At 43.5% G+C, this 8,217-nt stretch overlaps 1 pseudogene; it reads right to left on the bottom strand.

Annotated features, from left to right (window-relative positions):
* Window positions 1-7,034: 7,034 nt before the first annotated feature.
* LOC137239892 (protein O-mannosyl-transferase Tmtc3-like) lies at window positions 7,035-7,615 on the bottom strand (annotated as a pseudogene).
* Window positions 7,616-8,217: the final 602 nt, after the last annotated feature.

Genomic DNA, 8,217 nt, shown 5'->3' with positions numbered 1-8,217 from the left:
CTGCAAATCGATACTCGATACTCGTTTTAATTTATAACCACCCACACCATCACCGCCACATTCATGTGCATGCATGTACATGCACGTGTATGTGTGCTTTTTGTCAGCACTCTTGCATGTGCATGTCGGGGTTGATGTGTGGGTGCCTTTCCCCTCCAAAACGGAGGATTTTGCGGGTCAACGGTTGTAGCTTTCAATACAACCAGCCTCTTGGATTTTAACAGCCAACCAGCTAACATCTGCCGCCAGCGATCTCTGCCGTATTTTTGCGTTTATTCAGGTAATATTGTAACTATTGCTATTTTTACATTTACCCAATAAATCATATATATTATAACGATAAATCTCGTCTATTTGCTTATTTTCTATTCCATACACCTACTCCCACTGAGATCGACCCCGGTGCGCCGACCTACCTCCAGTAGCACACGCACCCCGCCGAACATTTGGTCCTTCTCCCCGAGAAAGGAATTAAAGCGCATATACAGTCCACACAACATAAGATCATAGCTGTCCCCACCAAAATTAAAGAAATTGCCATAAAAAGCTATCCGGAGAATTTTGCCACAACCAACAGCTATACCACAAAAAGTTTGAACGTTTCTTATTTCATACCAGCGTGCAAAAACACTGAGAGATCAAGCCATCTTGCCACATCGGCGCCAGTATACGAATCGCCACATATAGCCGAATAAAGTCCACAGTAAGTGAAATATTTCTTGCCACATTTTTTTGGATAATACAATAAAATAAAAACCGTATAAAAACATAATCCATATACTGTGTGCCACACGCGTAGTGATTTCTAATTAATCGCGAAAAGTGTAAAAAAATTTAGTGCTGAAAAGAAAAAGTGTAAACGCGTTGCATTAGCGTCGTTCAAGATTCCTTGTGACTATCTGGTCTGTCCCCCCACCAGCGGTAAGGCTCTCCGGACACAGCACAAGGAAGAGGTACACATAACCTCACTTTCATATAAAATTTCACGCCATTCGATTGTGGCAAATTTAAATTTTTCTTTTTGCATCACGTTAATTTCACTAGTTTCCTAATAAATTTTTGTTACACGGTTTCCTCGTTTTTCGCACAAGATTTATTACACGTTTTTACAATTTTCGTCGAGTTTTTATATCAACGCGCGCACTTATTTTTTATAATAAAATTGACGATTGAAGTGGCGATTGACCCTCTTTACTTCGCACAATACACATTGGTGTTGATTCCCCCTGCTCCCTGTTTTACGGCACAAATAATCTGCAAAGTCAAACAAAAATATACAAATTAAGAGTAATAAATCATATTTGCGTAATTTTAATAGTTGTTGGTTGGGTGATTCGCTCAGGTTTTCAATTTTTGTATCCCTTGGTTAATTCGCTCTCCACTTTTCAACCATGAACATGGACTCCTACATTAGATTGGCCGATCGAATAATCGAATTCGAGGCCGATTTTAATGATATCAATGCGGCTCTGCACACTGTACACACTCTTGCAATACAGCAAAAACAGTTGCAAGCGAAGTGGGAAAAAGCAGAGAACGCCCTAGAGGAGTTGCTTGGCTCTGACACGCTCGACGCGAAGAAAATTGCAGCGGTCAAGATCAAGCATAAAGCGGCATATGCCGTATTCTTGCGATGCATGTCGAACGTGGCTGAACTTCAAGCCAAATTGAAGGAGGAAAAAGATAGGGCAGTCAAACCTGAGGGAGAACGCGCGCGCGAACACAGTATCCGCCTGCCAGCTTGCGATACTGAGGTATTCAAGGGCGACTACCTATCTTGGCCAACGTTTCGTGATCTGTTCACGGCCATCTACAAAAACAACAGTCGCCTAAGCCCGGTAGAAAAGTTGTTCCACCTCAATCAAAAAACTCAAGGTGAGGCAAAGGACATCGTCAAGAAATGTCCCTTGACAAATGAAGGCTTCGAAACAGCCTGGAAAAACCTATGTGAGAGATACGAGAATAGGCGCATTCTCGTGAACTCACAACTGCAAATTTTGTTTAATCTAAAAAAGATAGATAGCGAGTGCGGCAGCTCAATCAAAACCTTACAGCGCGACATAAATAATTGTTTAGCATCCTTAAAAACACATCAGATTGACGTTTCAAATTGGGATGTGATTATTACTTATTTATGTTCGACAAAATTACCTGAGAATACGTTGGCTCTATGGGAGCAGAGCATTGACCACAAGACGGACATATCTAAGTGGGAGGATATGGACAAATTCTTGTCAAATCGTTTCCAGACACTTGAAACCGTGTCTGGTTTTACAGGGAATGCCACTTCTAAAGTGCAAAAGTCAAACACGTCGCGCCAGTCGACGGAAAACCCTACAAAAAGACTTGGTGCTTTTCAAACCAAAGTAACCAAGCAAACAACAAAATCAATGTGTAAAATGTGCAAATCTACGGGGCACAGATTACGCAACTGTTCACGTTTTTGCGATTTAAACCCGGTAGAAAGAATTAAATTCGTCAAATCCACAAATGGCTGCCTGAATTGTTTATCCCCAGGACACACAGTGACGAGGTGCACCAGTTCATACAACTGTTCCAAATGCCACTCTCGTCACCACATGCTCCTGCATGCGGACACACTTCAGCAACCGGCGGTGCGCAACCCGTTCAAAGATGCGGATAATACCCCATCAACTTCGGTACAGTCACGGAAAAGACAGGAATCGGGACAACCACCTTCTTCTACGAACCAGAATGTCAAATCCTGCCATGCCAATTCCAGCACAGGTGTGCTATTAGGAACTGCTCGCGTACACATTCACCATAATGGTACCGACTTCTCCGCGCGGCCATTAATTGATTCTGGGCCTGAATGTTCCTTTATAACTGAAAGACTCAAACGCAGGATCAATTTGCCAGCGAGCAAAATGCATGTCCATGTTTCAGGCATCACAAATGCGGTGTCAGCTCAGGTGAAAGAAGCATCCAACATCGAATTACGTTCACCAGTGGATCCCTGCTTCAGCCTGACTACACCCGTACTAGTTCTAGCGAAACTCACTGGGAATCTTCCATCCTGCCATATCAACGCAATGACTATGCAGGCATTCCCAGACTTGGTTTTGGCAGACAAGAGGTTCTACGTCAACGAAGACGTAGACCTCATACTTGGCGGAGACATATATCCCCAAATTATAATGAGCGGTATAAAGAAGAATGTGCTAAACACACTCTTAGCCCAAGAGACAGTGTTCGGTTGGATACTAACCGGTCGTATCGAATCACCGAATCCAACGAAGAGGATTATGTCTTTTTACAACGAGGTTGCGTTAGACAACCAACTCAAAGCGTTCTGGGAGGTAGAAAATGTATCAAAAAATAAAATATTAAATGAAGAGGAAAGGTACTGCGAACAATTATTTAAGGAAACAACGAAACGTGATGAAGATGGAAGATACACCGTATCACTACCATTCAGCCAGGATTACCCTAATAACATTAATTTGGGACCGTCCCTGAAACGCGCATGCTCTCAATTCTTCCGGAATGAGGAGCGACTAATAAAAAACCCAGATTTAGGTAAAGAATATGTTCGAGTGTTGTCAGAATATGATACGCTCGGACATATGAGAAAATTAAAAAAGAATATCTCATCCGACGATTCGGATCATTACTTCCTGCCCACCACGCCGTTATTAAAGCGGAAAGTACCACTACAAAGGTACGCGTAATATTCAATGCCTCGAGCCCTACGGCCAACGGGAAGAGCCTAAATGATATTCTATTCCCAGGCCCAGTTCTACAAGCCGATTTACCCATACTTATCTTACGATGGAGACTATACCGTTTCGTCTTCAATAGCGACATCGAAAAGATGTATCGACAAATTTGGGTGAACGAAAATCACACCAAATTTCAACGTATTGTGCATCGCCCCGAATGACTTTCAGCCGTGCATTCACGAATACTGGAGTCGACTTCGCCGGACCCTTCGACATCAAAAGTTACCGCGGTAGAGGGTGTCGACTATCCAAAGGCTATGTCTGCCTTTTCGTGTGTTTTTCCAAACGAGCGATTCATCTGGAGGCCACTACTGACCTCAGCACCCCATCATTTCTTGCGGCTTTTGCCCGTTTTATATCTAGACGCGGATGTCCCAAAAACGTCTACTCCGACAACGGGACAAACTTTGTCGGAGCTTCACGATCCCTACGATCGGAATTCAAAACTTTCATTTCACAAGCCCGAGACAATGCTGTCTCGAAGTACAGCCACCAATCACTCACTTGGCATTTCATCCCTCCGGGCGCTCCCCATATGGGAGGGCTGTGGGAGGCGGGAGTGAAAAGCTTCAAAAGCCATTTCAAAAAGATAGCCTCACCACACAAATTCACCCTCGAGGAATTCCATACCCTCTTGTACTGCATCGAGGCATGCCTGAACTCGCGGCCGCTCAGCCCGGCGTCCAATGACCCGACGGACCTAGAGCCGCTCACTCCAGGACATTTCCTCACTGGCAGCCATCTACTGGCTCCGCCAGAGCCGGATGCGATTGAGAGCCCTGCCTCGATGATCAATCGGTGGCAGAAACTCAAAGCCCTCCATCACACTTTCCACAAGTGGAAACATCTACAACCTAACTTAAAACCCGGAGACCAAGTTGTTATCAAAGAGGACAACCTCCAACCCAACGAGTGGAGAATGGGGAGAATCGTCAAAACACACCCAGGCTCTGATAACCGTGTGCGTGTTGTTGAAGTTCATACAAACAAGGGACAAACCACTAGACCAATTACGAAATTGGTACTCCTTCCGTCCCACGACAAGGAGGATTAAACTGCCCTAAATGTAAGGGGCCAAAGTCCGCCTTACAAAACCCCAAAAAACCAAACTCTATTTCCCCCAGCTACCTAAAATCAGAGGCCCACGGTTGGTGATAGCATAGAAAGCAAATTAAGGAACCCGCGTCTTCCTGTCTATCTATCCCTAAACCTGCGTTTCTCCCGAGCCATATATTATAATCAACCCCCCGGTCTCGTGATGGTGCGAGTCTACCGGAGGGGAATTCAAAACGTACTACGCGATGGCAATGGGGAAGGGGAGCGCGGGACATAAAGACGCGTTCAACCACGCGCTGTGTTGCCCCGCTATCCCCAAGCTTGTGTCTCTCCCGAGGCCCTAAATATAATCAACCCCCCGGTCTCGTGATGGTGCGAGTCTGCCGGAGGGCGATCCTACATCTTCCTTTTTTTTTCTCTACCCCCGATCTCGTGTCGAGTCTACTGGAGGGAATCCTACACCTTGCTACTGGTGGGCAATGGGGAAAGGGAGCGAGAGGCACGAGGACGCATGAGAGCTTAGCAAAAGCTCGCAAACAAAAAAAACATTTTTTTTCTATGTGATTTAACAATACTAACCGAGAGCCCCCTGAACAGAAAACCCCACAAGTCACTCGCACACCCAGAGCGAGGACACCAGAAAATCCCCAAATTCACTCGCTCGCCCCGAGCGAGGACACCAGAAACCATCCCATTCACTCGTTATCCCATAACGAGGACATCATAAAAGCCTACAGCAGAAGGGCGAACTGATCGGCCACAGAGCCTAAAGGCTTTCAGCCCATTATCTTTCTTAATTCCCATCAAATCAACCCAAGTTCACTCGCTCACCCAGAGCGAGGATCACAGAACACCTCCGCACTCGGCCAAATGCCCGATGCCAACAATAAAATAAAAACCTGCAGTACGCATCGTCATTCGAATACCGTTGATCATAGGGTTTATGAAAAGTATCAACACCAAGTAATCATGCGCTTTCGTAAACCTATGAACATCCGAAACATAAACCGATTCCACATTCATCGTTCCCCGTCAAAACCCCGACGGGTAACTCGATTCCAAAAGGTACCCTAAAGAAATGTCCTCACTGAGCCAAAACAAATATCGTCCACTATGTGGTAAGAACTCCATAGTTCAACTAAACCCACGATCTGCCCATGGCGGCAAGATAATTATGTGTTTTAGTGTCCAGAATCACTAACTCCGACAAAATTATGACAAGCTGCTAACTCCATAACAATCTCAAAACATCTTAAGTTATCAAGCAGTGGCGCTTTTCGTTTTGCTGAGAAATTTTTTGTGAATGGAGTTAACAGTTTAACAGCGTCGTGCTATTTTTAATTTTTCGAGAAACTTTTCATGGCAGAAATACACTCGGAAAGCCGGCGAAACCACCAGCGAAAGGACCACCCCGTTCAGAAAACGTTGTTCATAACTGACAACTTTTTATATGCCATGAATCGGCCGAATGTAAGGAAATTTGGTATATCGACACCTTTTTCAGAGATCCACCACTAGCGATCTTTTGCCCGCTTCTAAAATATTAACAAATACTTATTCAAATAGGTAACTCACATTAATTACGGACTAAATCAGGAAAAACCTCAACATAGGACCCTGCTCGAGGCACTTGACCTGCCAAAAGCTTTTGACAGTCAACTACGGCATGCCACTCCAAGACATAGAAGGCTCACACCTTCCCCGTTTTCTAAAAGGATGGACCGCAAATTGTTTGAATGGTCGGCAGGCGTCGGTTCAATTTAGAAACGACATCTCAAAACCAAGGAAAATTAAACAGGGGGTACCACAGGGTGGTGTTCTAATCCCCGCTTCTGTTTAATTTCTACATATCAAAACTACCTCCCCCCATGTCTAAGTGAGGCTACATATGAGAAAACTCAATAAAGCTCTGGCATACGCGTAATGGATTGATAATCTCCTATCTAAATCTAGATAAATGTTCACGATTTTTATTATGGATTAGTTTAGTTCCAATACAATTTTAGAACAGCGCATACACGTAATACATATTTATATACTTGTTTTAAGTACATGATAATTACTACTATTAAATACTCTTCATATATCTATAATAAAAAAATTCTTTATTATACTATATTTCTTAAATTGCTTAATCTTTATATTATGCCATTGATAAATATAATTTCAACTTACTCAGCTCAGTATATTGTATCGTATATTATGAGGGATCTTATTAACAACACTACTGCCCCTTTACTGATGATGCTGATTTGTGAGTTGATGCGGCTTTGCTTCTTGTTGCACTTTAGCCACCATCTTTGTTGACGTCACTATCAATTTAAATTCATCAGGCTCGTAATCGGCATAAGCGACTTGTCGCTCTTCCGACGTTCGAGGTAACTTGTTTAACTTCTCTAAGCGTTGCTGTACAATTTGCCAATGACGTAGAATGTAATCCTCTTGTGGTCTAAATAGTGCGCATAACATAGGCATGCATTTGCACGCGCCAATCTTTTGCGTTCCACAAATACTACGCACAAATTATGTAAACCCTGAACATTGTGCGGCTCATAGCTTAATATACTACGGTAACATTTCTCAGATACATCTAAGTCTTTCATGTGATTTATATAAATATCACCGAGTAGTATTAAACCTTTAATATGGTCGGGATGATGACGTATAAGCTGATTCAGGTACGGTACTGCGTCTAACGGTCGATTTGCATCGGCTAGCAGTAATGCCAAATTGAATAGAGTACTACGAAAGTCGGCACGTATATGTATAGCGCGTTTAAAAAATTGTTCTGCTTCTTCGAAATTCGATTCATCCATTAGCCACCAGCAGACAAAAGCCCACATAGGGCATATAAAGTATACGTTCGGCTGGAGCTAATCCGGGTCCAATAGGAGGAACGAGCAAATCTATTAAACCAATTTTTTCCCACGTTCAGCTGAAACTTGTTTCCCAGAAAGTGCTAAATCCATTGCTGTGGTTACGGAGGTGAGGTTAGGAAGCCTTACTGTGCCTCCACCACATGGCAGTAGCCCCAGCAACACCTCAGGAACACCTAGTTTTGTGCTACGATCATTCATTGCTATACGATAATGACACGCCATTGCTAACTCGAGCCCTCCACCGAGACACACTGCCTTTATAGCGGCCACAATAGGTTTGCTACTATTTTCCAAATCACTAAAGAGTTGTTGCCCTTCCAAGGAAATATTTTCTGCTTCCTCTTTGCTTTGACATTTTTCTAACATGCTTATGTCAGCACCAGCAATAAAATTGCCAGGCTTTGCCGATATTACGACAGCAGCCTTAACAGAAGGATTTGTTTTCAGTTCATTCATAGCAGCCTTGAACTCAGTGCTTAGAGAGAGATTCAGAGAATTAACTTTTGCATTTTGGGCAGCTAAGGCTACCACTAGGACAT

The sequence above is a fragment of the Eurosta solidaginis genome, chromosome 1 (assembly GCF_040869045.1).
Source record: "Eurosta solidaginis isolate ZX-2024a chromosome 1, ASM4086904v1, whole genome shotgun sequence".
Taxonomy (NCBI): domain Eukaryota; kingdom Metazoa; phylum Arthropoda; class Insecta; order Diptera; family Tephritidae; genus Eurosta; species Eurosta solidaginis.
The sequence above is the reverse complement of the archived record's forward strand: the minus strand, read 5'-3'. Positions and strand labels throughout refer to the sequence as shown.